At 47.9% G+C, this 17,917-nt stretch overlaps 1 protein-coding gene across 1 annotated transcript in view; it reads left to right on the top strand.

The window, feature by feature from the left end:
* Positions 1-12,881: 12,881 nt before the first annotated feature.
* LOC114852618 (carbohydrate sulfotransferase 8-like) overlaps positions 12,882-17,917 on the top strand; it is a 102,762-nt gene continuing 97,726 nt past the window's right edge. Inside the window, exon 1 of the mRNA XM_029145134.3 lies at positions 12,882-13,634. The gene's annotated coding sequence lies outside the window, so the exon portion shown is untranslated. The remainder of the gene's footprint in view (positions 13,635-17,917) is intronic.

Raw genomic sequence — 17,917 nt, 5'->3', positions numbered from 1 at the left:
ACTCGGCTGATTGCATTTTCACCTTCGGTGGTAAAGTTATTCACCGATCGCTGTTTGTGCCACCTGTAAACACTGCAAATGGAAAATATCACTGTTAAAACACTGTTAATGATTAGTCATTGCTAAATAGTAAATAATATTAAATACATACAGCAATATATTTTCAAGACAAAAATGACAGGGGCAAACAAATCTAGTATTAATTCCTTCCCAGTTCCCAGACTTTGTTTCTAACCTTTATGCCTCGTGGCTATGGAGAAAAGCTCCGTGACCCACAAGATGCGCAACAATGGGCACATAATATTTTGAGTAGGCTTTTGCAGTAATGCCGCTCTAAAGGTTCACCTCTATGGTGAAGGCACTAAGATCCAATTCATCAACATACTTAAAACCCAATGGGGAGGTTAAGCACATGAGAAAATCCCTGCTATTAAGCTGATGTACAAGGCCAGCGATGGTCATTTAATGCTGCTTAAACGACCCGGGGGGATCCAAGCGTATGCCATCACCGGGTTATGACCACTCAGCGGGGCTTTCGTTGGTTTGACACACAATTATGAGCCCATTTAGCGTCACCATGCGTGTGTTTATGCTATTTGTTTTGTTTGATGTGATCATATCCCCATGATCGCCGTCACACGTCCTCGCACGCAGTGTTTACCTCTTATTCAATACAGATGTATAATCTGGTGAGACGTCAAATCTGCAGTTTTTTACTGGATGAAAAACATCTGAAAAGCCGATTACCAGTTAAGTGGAAAATGATGATCATTACAAGCAATCAAGATGGGCTTGTTTGCATATTGCAGATAAGTTAAGCAGCTGTAATTACAGCGCTGGGCACAGGGGCTTTTCTGGAGAGATTACATGCAATAGAAGAGGATGATGCGAGTCAGGTTTAACGCTGAACTGTCAAGGGCCCACTTTCTATTTTAGTTTCCTCTGATGTAACACGCAGAACTTTAAAGAAGACCAGCCATAATCAAATACATCACATGAGATATAAACAGTATCCCAAATACTGTGACCTTTGAGAGTACACGCTTCTGGGCAGGTACTCACAACAGGCGTGATTCTCACAACATCACACAGAACGTCTTACTGTTTCATAAAAACCTCTTTGCACTGATTTTGACCCTACTGTGCACTGGAACACAGCATTTTTTACTCCTTCATTAAGCAGAGCTGAACCTCTGGAGCTCCTTCATGCTGCTCCCAAAAAGCAGCAAAGGTGGGAGTTTGAAAATGAGAGCGTGACTAACACAATTTCCTTAAATTCTACAACTTGTTCAGATTAACCTGTAGATGCCACTAGGTAGGTTGGCGTATGTACAGTATACATAGCAGATCTGTTGCACCAGGAATCCAGATGTTAAATCTGTGTCCCTACCGTGTTTTTTGTGATGCTGATGTGAGTGTTGTTTCATTTGGGCCAATAATCAGAGCGGTTGCCGTGGGTTACCTGCACTGACAAATAGTTGTCAACCTCCTGCCTCTAAGTCTCCTCAATGTGGCAAAGAAGTGGATGTGAGGAGGCCACTGCATTTGAGGTTCACCACTGGTGGAGCTACTGTCTTTGAATACAGGAAGTGAAGGAAGGGGATGTGCAAAGGTACTGTAGCTACGGAGCTGTCAGAATAAAAGCAGAGAGGATATTAATGAAGAGAGAATATCTGGGCTGTGCTGTGACCACCTTACAAAAATATGACCTCTATCACTCTGCAGTGTCATTTATAAATTGCAGCCAGATGCCTCTTAAGCAGATCGGGCCGGTCTGCCAATCACTGTGAACATCGCTCTCGTTCCTGTGAAAAAGCCTGGAGAGAGATTCTAATAACTGCAGTGTAAGATTTGTGAGAGAAGTAGCCTAATGTTTCACTGACAGTCATAACCTACTTAAAGAGAGAGACATGATTTGTATTACAGCTTTGTTTAAGCACATGTCGGCCTCCACAGGGTTTCGTGCAATGCTGTGAGGGGAGCGTATGAAACTTGCATTGGAACAAGACGTGATGTGTTAGATAAGCGCAGCATCTTACCGTAACCCCGTCAAATCCTCTGGCATTTAAAGCAGCCCCTCTCCCCACTTAACGGGAATAATCAGGGGGCAATTACGGCTCTGGAATATTTTCCTGCCGTTGTTTATTAAACACCGGCGTTGTGTTTTCATATTCGCAGCAGGGCTTTTTCCCCCCTCGCGTTGCGCTGCTTACATAGCGGGATCAAACGCTTCGGATTGGATCGGGGCGGTGAGGGGAGGGTTCACCCCGGGGGGAGAGCAGACAACACCTCTGCTTTCAACTCCAGCACGCGGGCGGCTCGGCTGCCTCGGAGCGCGGGATGTCGAACAATGCTCGCAAGGAAGCAGCCGGCCTTTCTTCTCCACTGGCGCCACAAGAGTATTTGTGTCTTGCAGCAGCTGAATACTCTAATGGCTGTTTTCTCGTCTTAACAAACCAAACAAGTCCTTTCCCAACATGAGGTGCAGCCGAAAGCCTTCAATTTTTTTTTTTTTCCCAGCCGCCTCCTGCAGTGAGTCACAATACCGTGTTGCACTGCTCCTGAATTATTGACGAGCCAATACAGACTATTCAGACCAGGATTGGGGGAGTTGAAAAAACTTTAGATGTATTTTTGTACTGGTGCATGAATAAAACGGACCAACTGTGCATCATAGGGAAAGAAATGAACTCCTGTTCATCATCAGTCCGTTGTTTCTGCACTAGACCCATCTCTTTCCTGCACCAAGTCAGTAGAATGAGCTTCATGATCAGGCTTATATTCAAGTATATAAAAGGTGCTGAAACGATGCTAACAATGTCACACAAAAATAAACACACGGCTGTTGCTAGGCGACTGTGAGCCAGAGGACCCGTTCGTCTGGACAGCCTGAAAAAACAGCCCAATGTAGAGCAAACCGAGCAGAGATCGATAGGACGGCACAGCGGCTTCGACGCAGACTGATAATAACTCTTTGTTTATTAAATTGCCGCATCTGTCAAGAAAACGCCTTCAGATTGTGAGTTCAGTTGGCCAGGTCCACCGCAGTACAATCACTGTGAATACCACCTGAAGACTAATTTACTGTTGGACATGTTCCCGTATTGTGATGTAAAATCACTAGTGCATTGAATGAATCCTAAGACCTGGGAGAGAGTCAGAGTTTCTGTGGTTCTGATGGTCTTTTGAAAGTTCTAATTAGCCTAAAGTTGGATCTGTGGTGAGCTGAAAAGACTGTCGCGCTTTCATCTACAGGTAATTTGTGTTTTTTTAGCTTTTAGGTTTCTTAAAAAGAGAAGTTTTAAACTAGTGGCAAAATGAGTCCGTGGGCGACATCATCCCATCGTCACCGTCACCTACTGTCTAGTTTTTGGAAAAAGGATGTTAGATGTTAGTTACTGTAGTAATTGACACAGAGATCAGATCACACTAGAATGAAAGGCTTGAAACTGAAGAAGCTGAAGTTGGAAGTGGTAAGTAAGTTATGATGTTGAAACAATGCAACAAAATTTTGCGTAAGAACAGTGATTTCATTTTATTGTCAAAAATTAAGGATGATATTCATGTATGTAACGCTTGTTTTTCATGGAGCTTATTTTCTGCAATGAGCTCGAGCCTAATGGAAACAAAACATGGCTGTCAGCACCCCAGAGTGAAAATCATCAGCAGGTGGAAAAAGATGGACTCTAAACGAGTGGCAGTGACACTGAAGAATTGTTTTATGATCAGGTGGAATTAGGCAAAGATCCAGTACGTCATGATGACGGGTCTTTCACAAGTTCTCAAATGAAAAACAACTTAATTACAGCCTGGCTGCGGTTTAACTTTCTGCTCTAATCTGCTCACTTTCATGTCATTTTCTTCAAAAGTTCAATAACTTTCGCCAACGAGCAAGTGTTGCATCGTGGGTAAGCGTCAGCGCGAGGCGGCCGCCTTTAATGTTGATGCACCATATGCTGGAAGGAGACAGGTAGCGTAGCGCTCGTTAGCACGCGGGTCTGTTTCCACGGTCAGACTGAAAAGAATCCTCCTTTCAGAGCTCACGAGCGAAAGCGGCGCAGACACACGCACTCCTGCTGGTCCACGTTCCAACAAACAATATACATTCCAACTGAACATTATTTAGATGACATTATTCACGGTAGCAGGGGATAACTTGTTTTTTATTCTTCAATGCTGCCTTAAAAAAAGTAAATAAGTCAACTCAAACACATATAAATGGAAGCTATTTGTTTGTGCTGATAATTAAGTGCTTTTGATGGGTGCACTGCCTCTGTAGGTTAAGCTATGCCCCGCTCACATGCTGCAGGAACTGTCAACACGGGCAAACACAGGCGCCGCTAATGAGCGGGCCTCGGGGGGAGGGGGGTGGTGGCAGCGGTGGAGGCTTCTTACAGACTGGATTAGCGAGCGCCTCCCGGGGGCGCGTGCATCCACACTGCGAGGAGTCACGGTGACTCCGCTGTCAAGGTCAAGCACAATGAGTCAGGTGGGACTGTTCACCGCGGGGGGCGGGTGGGGGGTGGAGGGGGGTGGGCGTGCGACAGCTCCCCATCCGTCACGGCGTGTGTCATCGCCGCCATCGCTGCCAGAAGGACGCCGGCGTCGCCTCCGCGCGGCGACCGGGCGCCCGCGCTCCGCTTAACCCGCGGAACGCCCGAAGACGGTCGGCCTTTCAATTCAAACTGGAGCGACGGACGTGGGAATTGCAAATGTCACCGTTGGAAAATGGCTGGTGGCATTTTCTCTCTGCTTTGTGCTCTGTGCTCCTCTCGCAGCGTGTCACTGGGCAGGATGCCTTACAAGCTGTTTGCAGGCAATTAAGAGTATAACAGCTAATACTTTACTATTGCTCCCATTACAGTTATATCAGTAGTTATATCTAGGGAGCATAAGATGCTTACTGTGTGAGAAACGCTGCGTCCCAGTAGGCACGCTTCCATAACCACCCCAATAGTCAGAGGAATAAGCCTGCACAACTCTAATTAGTCCACCAGAGCAACTTTTAAGGGTTGCATCAGAGCCAGGAGCTGAATAAATACATATAAATCAACAATGGAGAAAATTATGGTAATGTTCCTTTCAGAGTGATCAGCTCCGAGCTGAAGGACTCTTCTGTGGGAGCTCGACAGTGTGCGAGAGGCTTTTTTCTGATAAGCTAGATACACCTATTCAATTTGCTGATTAAAGTCGCATCAGGCGCGGCTCCTGACAGCCGAGCTCTTGTGAGGAGATAAAAGTCTAACGTCTACGGAATCAGTTTCAAAACACGACGGCTGCACACATGCATCAAAAAGAAAAAAGCCTCAATGGGCAGACAGAGAAAATGTTTTCATTTCAAATCGAGGCTGCTTCTTTGCCGTGTGATGAAGCTGAGGCACCTTCGAAGGATTCGCTGCCTGGATTTTCTCTGACAATGGATTTTCTCCATCGAAGCGGAGGATCCTCATACAGGCCAATTCTACCTCTTTCTACCTCCGCTCCCTCCCCTCCTCTGGCCACGCCCCCTGATTACATCAACAGGCATTTCCTGGTTTCTCCCCTGTCACTCTTCACCTTACTTACTGGTTTCTGTCCACCTTTATTGTCCCTGCTGCTCTGCCAGATAGAGTCCAGGACTCACGTTGAGGATTAGACTGCTGATATTTGATAAGTTTGCATTTTCATGTTTATCTTTGACCAAACTTTGACCTACGTAGTCAATCTTGTGCAACAGGATTGAAAAATCTGGACCAAGGACTGAACTGACAATGATGTACAGACCTCATGACGTACTGTAAGTACTGTTTATGTCACACATTCATGCCTTTTCAATGCAGACGAAGCTTTTGCTTGGGAGCACATTGTCTAAACTGTTTGTTCCCATGATGCATTGCACCCTGAATTACTTTGAGCCAGGTTTGATTTGTGTCGGAGGGGACTTCTTTTGCTGTAATGGAAGCTGTGTGTGAGGCTTATTTGTAGCCTCTAATCCCCTCAGGTTTTACTTTGTGCCTGTGCCTAGTGTATTGATACATGAAGGAGCTTTTATTAATTAATCCCTCACTCTCATGACTTGGTTCCTTCGGGGCCATTGTTTTTTCAAGGGTTACCACAATCAACCATCTAGGGAAATTGTGGCACCTCTCACTGTCATGTCTGATCCCAAGTACTTATTTTTGACAATAACTGAACTCATAGATTAGTTATATTAATTTATTAAATCAGTCTAGTTAGACAATAAGTGAAGGGAATAAATAGCACAAATAAAGTATTGGGAGCATTTAAAATAACTGACATTTTTACACATTTAACACAGATGATTGATGATGATATAACTGGGAGATTTTTTTTTCAATGCTGCTGCTCGGGTAGAACAAACTACTGTATGGACGCCAGGCCTACAAACTACAGCATTACAGCAAATCCGGTCAACAACCGTCAAATAGCTCTTCTATGAGGGCGCTTAGGAGAAACCTGTTGGCCGACTTAATGCAGAAGCAGCTCCAACTCTGCCTCGCCGCCTCTGCAGGCTGATGGATAGGAGTGGCGCTCGTTGCTCTTTCCCTGCACCCACAGCCAGAGGACACTGTGATGGATGATTGGCCGAGGACAGCTGCTACTCTGCCTCTCAGGAGGGGGGACTAACAGAACAGGGACAAGTGGGCCTGAGCAGCGAGTACAGAGGTGAACAGAACGCCCTCAAGTACAAAACAGATTCTATCTCTTATCAGCAGGCAGAAGAAACCCTGAGACCTTGTGTTGTGTATAGCTTCCTCTTTATCTGTTAATATTTCTTACAGATTAGGCGATGAGGGAGATTACGGCGATACCTCAGAGGGCATACTTCATAAAGATGCAGTGTATTTACTCTCCTCCTATGGCCACACATAAAGATTTCCGGGCTGTAATGAGGGGGGGATCTGAATACGCGCCGCTGCCACTTCTTTTCTGAAGGCTTCTGATTTCCAAGATAATAGCCAAAACATGCATATTTAATGAGCATCACCTGCTCTGAGTTAAATATGCTGTGAAAAAATCCCCTCCAGTGCTCGCTGTGCTTCAACACAATGCTTGACTTCCTGAAATATTAATGTCTGATTGCCTAAACTGAGTTTCCTCGACACATCGCAGCGCTGCGAGGTGTCGCGCGCTGCATCGTTGATGCCGTCACGTTTTCAGGATAAGCCTTAATGCGAATTTATGTGATCTCCTCCACCTACAATGCAGGCTGCACCTATTGGAAGCTGGTGCTATGGAGGTGATGCTATGATTTTAGGAGGCAAAATCTCCCCTATGTTGAAGTTGTTCCATTGCATGACTCCGTTTTGATCAATCAGCTTCCCGATGCATCTGCAGACGTGCAGCACATCAGCACTTGCAGCTCAGAGAAGCTGCCCAGAGAGACGTGCGTGCCTTTCTGACCCTGCAGTGATGTGGTCAGGTCTCCGGTGCCCAGTGTGAGGAACAGCTTCGCAGCCGCCTCCGTGCGCTTACACTGGTTCTAATTGAGAATAAATCCATTCACTGGTCTGGTGACAGTAACTTAGTGGATCTCATGCATACTGCAGCGGGCACTTTGTTTAATCCACCATGCATCCGCGCCCCCCCGCGGTTTTACAGTCGAAATGGTGACGCCGAGCACTTTGCCGGGTGCGGCCGCGTGCTCCGTGCACGCGAGGGGCGCCGCGCCCGTATCGGGTTGCAGAAGCATGGAGCTGGTCGGAGCACTGGAGAGAGCGGCTGCATTTCCTGCTGAATCATCTACCGAATGCAACGCGCCATCCAAGTAGTTAAGCAGCGGGGCTAAAGCAACACCCAAACTACTCGCGGTGCAGAGCATAGGCAGTAGATACCTGCTGTGAGAGGTCTGGATGACTAAGGGCCGAGGCTTTTCAGGCCAGATCTGTTGTTGTGACTCCGTGGGGAGAATTGAAAGGATAGACCGGCTTCATTTGGGTCAGGTCAGTCGTGCCGTCTGAGCCCCAGAGTACATTAGAAAGCGCTGAAGTAACGCTCTCAGACAGGGCGAGGGGCTGACTTGAGTGCCAGTGCTTTTATCATGCCTGGTGGATCCTGAGGGTTCATTAAGCAGTTTGGGGTTTGTGTCAGAAACCTCTCCACAACCTGCTGTGACATAGGTAAAACGCCCTTGAAGGAAAAATAAAGAGCTATGAGTGTTACCAGTAGGAGACGGTAACAGCCACTTCCACCCAGCCATTTACAGACAAAGAAGGGAACTTGAAGGTGAAACAGAGTTCGCAGGTTTCATTTTACCTTCTTTAAATTTAGAAATTTAAACTTTAAACTAAAAAGCATTTCACTGGTATTTCACAAAGGTTGGATTTCTACTTCCTCACCAAACCCTTTTACTTAATTTAATTTGTTTAATCCCAGGCTGCTGCTTTTGTGTGTTCCAGCGATCAGAGAGAATGTGATTTAAGGTGGCGATATGCAGCCACACCGTCCCTGTCTGCTGCAGTGCGGTATGAAAGCGCTCCCTTCGGCTGCGAGCACGTGTTGCTCCATAACGGCTTCCAACTTAGAATTCACCAGAGATAGAGCAGGTCCGCTGGCACGCTCACCGGATCCTCACCGCCTGAGATATTCAATATCCGCTTGAAATATGGTGAGATTCAATGAAATGAAACAAAAGAAAAACCCCTTCAAGGGATTCACGCACAGACGCCAACGTCTACCTGAGTGAGAAGGCAAATGTTTTCAGCCTTTTTTAATTTGATGCTATTCCCTAAATCACAAAAGAGTTGATTGACATGTTTGTTGTTTTCTACTGAAGGTGTGTCACACAATCGTTGAATTTCTAATTGTCTTTGAACAAAATTGCCATTTTGTGTGTGTGTGTGTGCGTGTGCGTGTGCGTGTGCGTGTGCGTGTGCGTGTGCGTGTGCGTGTGCGTGTGTGTGTGTGTGTGTGTGTGTGTGTGTGTGTGTGTGTGTGTGTGTGTGTGTGTGTGTGTGTGTGTGTGTGTGTGTGTGTGTGGTTTCAAGCCCCACAACATGAGTAGAACACAGCGCCCGGCCGGACGTGGTCTTTGCAACAACCCACTGAGGAAGTCGTACACTCGCACTCACATTATCAATCGTTAGCATTAATGGGAGGGGAAGCAGTGAAGTGCACCATTCCCACAATGCAGGAATCACTCAAGTCTTTTCCTCGTAGACGAGTTAAACTGCAAGAGAGCTGCGATCACAGACTGACTGCTCACGTTAGCATCACACAGCTGTAGCAGGGAGGCAGCATCACAGGGGAAACCAGAGCAAGCTGGGAATCACTTATTGGAATTCATTGGAATTTGGAAAACAGTGATTCATTCTCACTGCACATTAACTGTGCCAAATATTAGTTTATATTCATCTTTATTTTCTTTTAAATACCTTTAAATAGCAGCAACTATAGGCTCCAAAAAAAACGCCTGCACGACAGCTGGTGATCCAACCTGAAATCAATATTTAACGTTCATTTTCGACCTGTCTCCTCCTGAACTAGATCAAATTGGTGCGAGGCAGAGCCCAGCAGATACTGGAGTCAAATATATGACTGCCAGACAACCAGAGTCACAACTCATCACTTTAAACTTCTGGCGAGGAGACAGGTCATCCCGCGGCCCTGACACAAACATGAATCCTCCTAACCCAAATAAAGCCGTCACCCGCCGTGTGCAGGTGCTCTGGAGCCCAAGCTGTTCGTTTTCCTCCCCGACGGAACGGGTTCGCGCGGAAAATACCTGAAGTTGAGGGCGACGAGTCGGTGCCGCGACAACAACGAGGAGACGAACACAAAAGCAGTGTGCTTCACAGGCAGAAACGCAGTTTGTTACCTGCAGCAAAGTCACGCATTAGGAATATTCAAATATTCCCCCTGAGCCGTCTGTCAGGAAGTTTGCACGTAATAAAGACAACAAAGTGCACGTGAGCGCTGGGTCGGAGCCTCTTTGTCGTCGTTCTGGTTCTGGGGTCGCCCGTCAGCTGATCAGGGCCTCGCCCCAGTTTAGCGCGTCCTCGCTGGAAGCCTCCAATGAGGCGCGGCGCGAATGCATCCGTCTTCATCTGAAGGGCTCAGGATCGAGTGTCGGGGAGGTTCGGTGCCGGATCCGGTGTCGTAGCCGCCGTTTGCTGCGTTTCAGGGACTATTATTAACCCGCGGTGCCGGGCCTCCGTCTCCCACGCTGCACGTCTCCGATTTAGTTACTTCGCGCTCTCGTTCTTTCGCGCGAACACGTTTCCATTTGGCCCCGCGAGCGATTGCTCGAGTTGAATTATCCTCGTCGGCTGCATCGCTTTGACGAACGATCAGAGCCGTCGCGGGCCGCGGCGAAATCACAGGGCGCCTGCGAGGCCGTGACCTGTGAGGAAAATTGGAGAGGGTTGTTGTGCTGCGTACCCGTCGATACCGGAGGATAAAAGCGCTCGCTCAGACGCGGAATTCTGGATTTGGTCTGGCCGGCGTAATTCATTAAATCGTGGCCCCCGTGCTCGTTTATCATAATCAATCAAAGGGCAGCTCAGCCAAAAGAGCAATTTAGAGCACAGCAGACTTATGCCATTGCTGAGTCTGTAATAAGTTTGAGCCAGATTATATAAGGCCATATTGGACCTTGGGGTACAGTTTGTGTCGGAGCGCAATGGATCACGGTATCTATGGCATCTATAGCTTACGAATGCTCACCGGTTAACACAGAGAACACAGTAAAGAGAATGAATTAAATGGAAGCACGGCTCAAGTAGATTTACAGTAACAGATGAAGATCCAGCAGGTCGGACCCCCAGAACACGGGCAGCTTTGTGTTTGAGCACCTGAAAACAGCAGCCTTTCCATAAATAACAACATAAAACCTTCAGATCAGCTGACGGGAACGACTTCACCAGGACAGCGCCGCTTTACTGTGGATGCTATATATAATTGGCAACTGTTTGCTCTGGGCAGACTTTGGATCCCCACACTATTGATTGTGAGTAACACCAGATGCCAGAGTTGGATGAGCGATGAGCAGAGTGAGGGATGGAACTGATGAGTGTGCCACGAGGGGGTTGTTTGTCTTTTGGCCAGGGAATTGTGACAAGACTCACAACCTTCAGAATCCATCTAGCTGTCCAGCCGACTACATGTTCATTAAAGCAAATTAGACACGCGTTGGAGGACGCGCGGTGAAGGACGCCGCCCGCTTTTTGCCGCGCGATTCGGCCTCTTCCTCGCGCGGAATCGAGAGTCTAAATGGCAGCGAAATGACAAAACCGTTAATTATTAAACAGCTCTTACATCAACAGCACGGCAGGAGGATATGCAATTTTAATGCATGACAAAGAGATGGCACTTCATTGCACTAATGCAAATGAAGCAACGCAGATTTTTGCTGTATTTATTTTTTATTTTTTTATTTTTTGGTCAGCTCTGCCGATACCACACACGGCGAACGGCCCACACTCCCTCCAGAGACGTGCCGCAGCTGTTCTGCTGGTGCCTCTCAGATCTTCAGGACTTGGGCGATGTTTTGCCCCACTTACATGCAGCAGCTTTGTGAATTAAAAAAACAACAAAAAAAACAGGGGGCTTCACAATAAAACCCGCTCGCATTGCAAAAACCTCCCTGTGGGCCTGAATTAGTGCTCTTGGACCGGCACCCGGTCCCTGCAGCCAAACGAAGAGGGGAGACGGGTTCTCTCCTTTTCTGCCTGACGCCAGCAGAGGGAGGTGTGCTCCAGTCAGGAGGAACATGTGACTGTGTGAGCCTCAGATGCTTCAGAGCAGCCACACCCTGAAAGGAGATGATGCACGGACAAAACCCCGACGGGACGCGAGGACGTGGAAACGCTTGTTGGAATGGCGCCGTGCGAAACGTGTGCTTGAGCCGAGAGGACGCCGGATTGGCTCCGTCTCCAGATCTACCTGTTAAAATCACCGCTCTCAGTACATTGACTGTGCTTCATCACTTCAGCCCTGATGAAAGCAACAGCGCACAGTGAAGTTGGAAACGCTTGCATTCGCCGTCACTTAGGAAACGAAACTGCAAAACATTCCACCTCAGTGGATGCAAATAAGCAGCCGCCTCCTGTGCAGCACAATGTACTAATATTTAGAGTTCTGATTGAGAAAAAGCAGGTTAAAGGAAGCCTTTGTGGAGTGGCTTTGTGGAATAGTCTGAGATGAATTATGCACATCCACTGGCTTTTGATATTATCCCACAGGGCTTTTTCCTCTTTTCATTAGAGCTCTATTTTTTCCCAACTATGCCTCCCTTTTTAGAGAAAATGACTGGGCAAAATCCTTTAGTTCAAATCAGTGCTAGATTAAATAGCTTATTGTGTGTATGTGTGTGTTTTGTTCCGAGGCTGAGGTCTGTTCACTGGCTATGCACCAGTCTAATTAGGTTAGCCTAATTTGTTAAAGTGGCGCTTTGATCTTTTTGCATTGAAAAGACTGACAGAGAATATATATATATATATATATATATATATATATATATATATATATATATATATATATATATATATATATATATATATATTACAGTACAACTAAAACTATACTGGATTAATAATATATATACAGGTGTGTCTGTCTTAATTCAGACTGGTTGGACTGGAGCAGATGAACTTGACTAATGTAATTGGCATCCTCTCACTACACACGTGGGAACGGAACAAGGTTTCTTGCGTCTGGTCCTAGTTGAACTTTCCTCAGCTACACTGACTTTGTAAATGCTCAGTGGGTCCAAAAAAAAAAAAAACACTTTCTAGTCTTTATTAATACGCTCACAGGAGGCGCTGCTCACGTCTATTGGTGTGAAAGCAGCCTCCCTTTGTACGCACATGGGCGCTAAGGTATAAATCCAGATAATCATCGTTCCATTATCGATAATTAATGACGCTGGACGTAAACGGGACGCATCTCCGTGTGCGCCTCTCCCCCACGCGGACACGCACTGCAGCTCAAACTCCACGCCGCCTCCGGCGGAGCTCCAGCGCCTTTATTACGGCAGTGCACATCGTACTGTACGCCACACACTCAGCGGCTTCCGTTCGGTCACAACACACGCGCCTACAGCCTGAGCACGGCGAGACACGGAGCTCATCCATATTAGAGGAGTTTTTAATGAACTCCGAGCGCAGGAGACCCCCCCCCCCCTCCTCGTGCTCCGCTCCCGACGCGCGTGAGGACGCTCGCGGCCGGCGCCCTATCTCCATCGGCATCGCCTCGAAGACAAAGAAGATGAAGATGCGCTTCGGCTGCAGGAGGAGCCTGCGTTAAAGTCACTAACACCGCGGCCGTGCCCGCCCGGAGGCAGACGGGCGCCGGTCCTTGGAGACTCTTCGGGGATGCGCAAAGATGTGAGAGCAAAGAGCGAGAGGTATCGTGATTGGTCGCACTCTTTGTGAACGCGTCAGACAAGACGAGTCATGTTCGCTCCAGACAGCGCATCAAGGAGGTGGCATCAAACTTGAGGGGGACGTTTTTTTTTGCTCCGCGTGCGCGGCGAACGCGTTCCCGGCGTCGACCATTAACTTGCATCGTTCGCCAGAGAGGCGGGCGCGCTGTCCGTGGTGCTGAAACAGAGAGACGCGGCCGATCAACTAGTGAAGAGGAGGGCGACACTTTCCACTTCCCCGCCCGCTACTGGGATTCGTGGCGTTTTGGAGGTAAGTCCGACGCCGTCAACCGCGGACTCGCTGTTCGAAATCGCGTCTCGGAGGTCTAACGTCGCAGCTCCTCCGTCCGCTGACGTCTCGGTGTCTCGAGCGTCCGCGTGCAGAGAGTTGGACACCGACGCCTTTGGTATCGCTCGCGTACGGTTAAAGCGGAGAGCGCAGATTGCCCGTTCATTTCACACCTTTGGAGAATATTTTACTTTGCATCCAGCCGTTCCCTCCGAACCTTTTAGCACCAAAGTTTGACAACAAAGCAGGTCTCGCCCTTTTCCTGTTGTTGTGATGCCTGATACAGCGCGTTACAAACTTGAGACGAGGACTAATCAAGCGTGTGGCTTAATATTACATAATGTGTTCAAACACAGTTCATGGCTTGAGTAGTTGTTTTGCGGAATGATTCTTTAAGTTGCAGTGATCAGCTTTTAAGACACAGAGACTTGTTGTCCTGCTGCTGTGACTGATGGAGTCACTAGTTTGTGATGGTCTCTCTCTTTGCCACCTGCTGGTGTCTAATAACTTCAGCACACATGGTGCATCTCTTCAGTGCTTCGCTTGTCAGTCCAGGGCTTTTAAATTTCAATTTAATTTGTCTGTCTTAAATTGAATAAATGTCGTTGATGATGAGGGTCAGTGAACCATTACAGAATTGTTAATGGATTTTATTTTTATGGCAAACCAGTGGGTGGAACACATCAGAAACGAAAAGGATCAGGGCTGTGCGTGTGTGTGTGTGTGTGCTTGTGTGTGTGTGTGTGTGCGTGTGTGTGTGCTTGCCCTTCTCCAAGTGGCACATGGGGTTAGTGCGTTCGCTAATGTGTGAAAATAGCCATTGCGCGCTCTATGGCCTCAGGCACCTATTTAACTTTTATAAATGAAATCATTTTTCTCCAGCATTTAACAAGACGAAAGATTTGTAACAACTCTTAAACCGTAAAACTGTAAATCTATGATTTCACGAATCTTTAAAAATGTTGTAAATGCAAATACTGGGTCTTTGCAGTGGGGGGGGGGGGGGTCATCACAGCAGAACAAGGGCCCTTTCAGGCAGCGATCTTGGGGCTTTCTTTTATGAAGCCTTTTTTTTAATGAAATGCTCTTGAAATTTGTTTTTTCCGTCATTAACCCGGTTAATGCTCCAAACCCGAAGCACTCCGAGGAGAATTCGTGGGTTCGTGAAAGACTCGAAGCTGCGGTGGGCAGTTAAGCACAGCCGTGGCTCAATTCCATCTGGTTTGTGACACTTCACAACGCGAGCGAACGAGCCAGAAGCTGTAGCATCACCGTGAAAACACACCTTCACACTGCAGCTTCTCATCCAGTTTGGAAGTTAAGCTAATTAGCTTCTCAAGGCAAAGGAACAGTAAAACTTTGTCTGGAGAACACAGGGCTCTTGTTGCTACGCTTCACTCGAGCTGTGTGAGCCTTAAGACTCCATCATTCACAAGGAGAGAACACTGTATTCCACATACATCCACCTGAGAAGCTTGTTGAGCTTCGACCCGTGCGCCAGGTTCCGGAACGCAAAGACAAACAGTGAGCAGAAGAGCATAAACAGAGCTTTAATTGCTGGTGAGGCCGCGCCGCGGCTTTAATCAATTACTGCGCCGTCCTCCTCCCGGAGAGACGGGGAGCGCAGGTGTCATCAAAGCAGAATGAGGCCCCTTTGAGGTGGGAAATGCGAGACTCAATGACTTCACTCAGCTGGGTCACTGGACACACAGCAGAGCTTTGACGCGTACAAATTGTGCTTGAAGATGCTGTGGTCATCCTGGGAGGCTCAGTGGCTGGCAGAGGCCCAGCAGCGCAGGGGACGCTGCACTCCAGATGGCCCAGAGAGGCCAGAGGAAGAGAGCCGTCCAAGCCCAGCTGGGAGTAAGGGAAGCTGGGCTACCGGTGACGTGTGTGTGTGTGTGTGTGTGTGTGTGTGTGTGTGTGTGTGTGTGTGTGTGTGTGTGTGTGTGTGTGTGTGTGTGTGTGTGTGTGTTTGTGTGGTGTGTGTGTGTTTGTGTGCATGTGTGTGTGTGTATGTGTGCATGTGTGTGTGTGTGTGTGTATGTGTGTATGTGTGTGTGTGTGTGTGTGTGTGTGTGTGTGTGTGTGTGTGTGTGTGTGTGTGTGTGTGTGTGTGTGTGTGTGTGTGTGTGTGTGTGTGTGTGTGTGCCCGACTGTGGGAGGGACATGGAATGAGAGAATCAATAACAGGGTGAGCGAGAGAGAGAGAGAATGAGTGAACCAGGCGCCTGAGTGTGGTTTGCAGGCGTGGAAGTAGTGATGGAAAAGTGTGGGAGGGAGGAGAAATAAAAGAGGAGATGAAGGAGCTTGCGCGTCTGTGCTGTGTGTGCGTGTGTGCATGTGTGCGCATCCAAGGAGTGACGGGGAAGCAGAGAGGATTGGAGATGCAGAAAATGAAAGAGAAAACGAAACCGTCGTGTGTGTCTGTGTGTGGGAGGGAGAGAAAATGAAACTTGAAGAAGCGTGTGTGTGTGTGTGTGTGTGTGTGTGTGTGTGTGTGTGTGTGTGTGTGTGTGTGTGTGCGTGTGTACTTGCATTGAAGTGAGAACCGAAAAGCATATTTTCCTACCAAAGTGAGGACATTTTGACAAAGTGAGGACATTCTGGCCGGTCCTCACTTCTTCAAAGGCCTGTTTGAGGGTTAAGATGTGATTTTAGGGCTGAAGTTGTAATGGAGGTTTGGTTCGGATTAAAGCGAGGGTGAGGGTGAGGGTGAGGGGCTAGGGAAGGCATTGCTGTATGTCAATAGAGGCCTTCACTTCCATGTAACTACAAGGGTGTGTGCGTGTGTGTGCGTGTTCAGGGAAGAAAAGGAGGAAGGGCCGAGAGCACGTGTGTGTCTGCGGAGGATGAGGAGCAAAACGCTGGATCATCACACGTACAGTTCCTGAAAAATAAACATTAGATCAGCTTTTTTCCAGGCAGCTCCGACCTCTGCTTGTGGCTCCGTGCGTATGTGCTTCAGGCGCATGACCCCCCCCCCTACACACACACACACACACACACCACCCCCCCATCATCATCATGAGTTCCTCCACGAGTTCCGCTCCTCGTCGGCCGTGGGAGCGCTCGTCGCTTCGCTCTCTCTCTCTCTCTCTCTCTCTCTCTCGCTGGATGTCACATCTCGCACGGCGCCGCGGCTTCAGAAGGAGCCGCGGCGCCGCAGAACGAGCGCGCAGCTCGTGACGAGGAGCAGACTTCGCCTCGCTGTTTCCATTTGGGAGAGCTGCTCGAGAGCAGACAAAGGCGAAGGCGTGCTCGTTTTCATTCTGCCACGTCGGCCCCGTGATAGAACGGAGCATGATCTGCACTTTGATCGCCATGAATTATTCCTCTGCCTGCCTATAAATACGCTCTGTCTTCAGCACAAAATCCCTCTGCTCGCCTTAAAGTGGGAATCTGTGCTCGCCTCAGAGGGGCTCTCTGCGGAGCGCGTGGTGGCGGGTGAGCTGCATCTCCACTCGTCTCCATCACAGTGTTCCCCGTAACAAACATCCTCACACATGAGCAAAACGCAAAAACGAGTCTCAGGACCTGACCTACATCTGACTGTTTCATGAAGATGTCGGCACACGTTTACTCTCGATGGAGGATTTACTTCTCAACATGAAAACACATTCAATACAAAACAACCATGTGCAAAATGGGATCCCACTATAGTTTCAATCTATTGCCATTAGAGCCCAGTATGAACCATCTTGGCTCATGTTTGAGTGTGAGAGTGTGTTATCTGCTCCGTGTTGTCTCTTGCCTCCACCTGAACCCACCTGAAGCCTGAGATTCACCAAAAACACGGCGAGTCACGACCTTCAGCTCGTGGTTTCAGTAGCTCGATGGTGTAAACCTTCACTGGGAACACTATGGATCAACAAGCGAGGGGATCAGATTGGATTAGATTAGTTCGTGTCAGGAGTGGAGCTGCCGTGAGCGCCCTCTCCTGGATGCTGAGCAGCATCGCTGATATGTCACCGCTGACACGTCGCCGCCTAATAGTTATCGGCCATTTTTCAGCCACGTGCGCTTGTCTATCGCGTGAACGTGTCCATACAAACTCTTTGAATTTGTTAAACCTCTGGTGCAGAAGAATGGGATGTAGAGACAAGGACTGATGTATCGGGCGTATTTTTGCACATAATAAAAAGTACAGAATATTTCCAACTTTCCTCCTTCGACTGATCTCACGAATTAATGGGCATATACTAATACATATACAATGTCATTGAAAAGAATCATTCATCATCATTGTCATGAGGTTTTACATC

Source organism: Betta splendens, chromosome 3 (assembly GCF_900634795.4).
Source record: "Betta splendens chromosome 3, fBetSpl5.4, whole genome shotgun sequence".
Lineage (NCBI taxonomy): Eukaryota > Metazoa > Chordata > Actinopteri > Anabantiformes > Osphronemidae > Betta > Betta splendens.
Note: the sequence above shows the minus strand (reverse complement) of the source record. Positions and strands in the feature narration are given on the sequence as shown.